At 39.5% G+C, this 1,187-nt stretch overlaps 1 protein-coding gene across 1 annotated transcript in view; it reads right to left on the reverse strand.

Moving 5' to 3' along the window:
- Window positions 1–1,187, reverse strand: part of klhl25 (kelch like family member 25) — a 22,662-nt gene that overhangs the window by 5,330 nt on the left and 16,145 nt on the right. The gene's annotated exons all lie outside the window — the stretch shown is intronic.

A 1,187-nucleotide genomic window follows, 5' to 3' on the forward strand; every position in this document is an offset into this window, starting at 1 on the left:
AAAAACAGGAACAATTAGTCTCTTGTCTTACTTGTGACACAGCTTAAAAACAGTCTCTATCACATTACCCAGAATTTCCGTCCATTTTCCATGTGGCACAAACTTAAACCAAATATTCTGAAAATCAATAATAGAAATTTTTCACGCAATAATTTTACCTGCTACAGATCAAAATGTCCATGATCACATTTCAACTGAACTGCATGGACATGTACTATTCTACTTGAATGTGTACCACTCTACATGAACGTGTACCACTCTACATGAACGTGTACCACTCTACATTAACGCTTACCACTCTACATTAACGTGTACCACTCTAGATTAACGTGTACCACTGTACATGAACGTGTACCACTCTACATGAACGTGTACCACTCTACATTAACGCTTACCACTCTACATGAACGTGTACCACTGTACATGAACGTGTACCACTCTAATGTACCACTCTACATGATAGTGTACCACTCTACATGAACGTGTACCACTCTACATGAACGTGTACCACTCTACATTAACGTGTACCACTCTACATGAACGTGTACCACTCTACATTAACGCTTACCACTCTACATGAACGTGTACCACTCTAATGTACCACTCTACATGATAGTGTACCAATCTACATGACTGTTAGTAGTAGAGTACTACAAAATGCCCCTTTCTGTTTAGTATCTCTAACATATGTAACTCACCTGGCTATCAGCATGGGTGCTCCTTTAGACCATTCTTCATGGACTGTGTCATAGATCCAGACGTCTTTAGACACACCGTTCTCTGATCCTCTACCTCCTGTCACGTAAACCTTGCAGCCAATGGCACATGCACTGAACTCCTTCCTGGGGCTTGGGAGGTCTGCCTTGGGTATAATCTCCTTAGCTTTATGGTCAACCTAAAAACAGATCAACCATGGTGATTATTTGATTTGACGATTGAATATGAGTTAAAGGCAGTAAACAGACACACTTATGGATCAGTGTGGAAGATTAAGGGGCATTAGGCAGAGGTTGCAGATTGCAACAACCTGAATACCTTAAAACAGGTCACTGGTTTCAATGTTGTGGCTTGTGTGACAGTATAAATCCCTTTAATTTTTTTAACAAGTCACCCCAAGATTGTCTTGCTCTTTTGGTTTAATAGTTTGGATTAATAGGATTTCAGGAATCAATATATATAAATAATCA

The sequence above is a fragment of the Seriola lalandi genome, unplaced genomic scaffold (assembly GCF_002814215.2).
Source record: "Seriola lalandi dorsalis isolate HSWRI2012SDOR001 ecotype SW California unplaced genomic scaffold, Sedor1 jcf7180002055008, whole genome shotgun sequence".
NCBI lineage: Eukaryota > Metazoa > Chordata > Actinopteri > Carangiformes > Carangidae > Seriola > Seriola lalandi.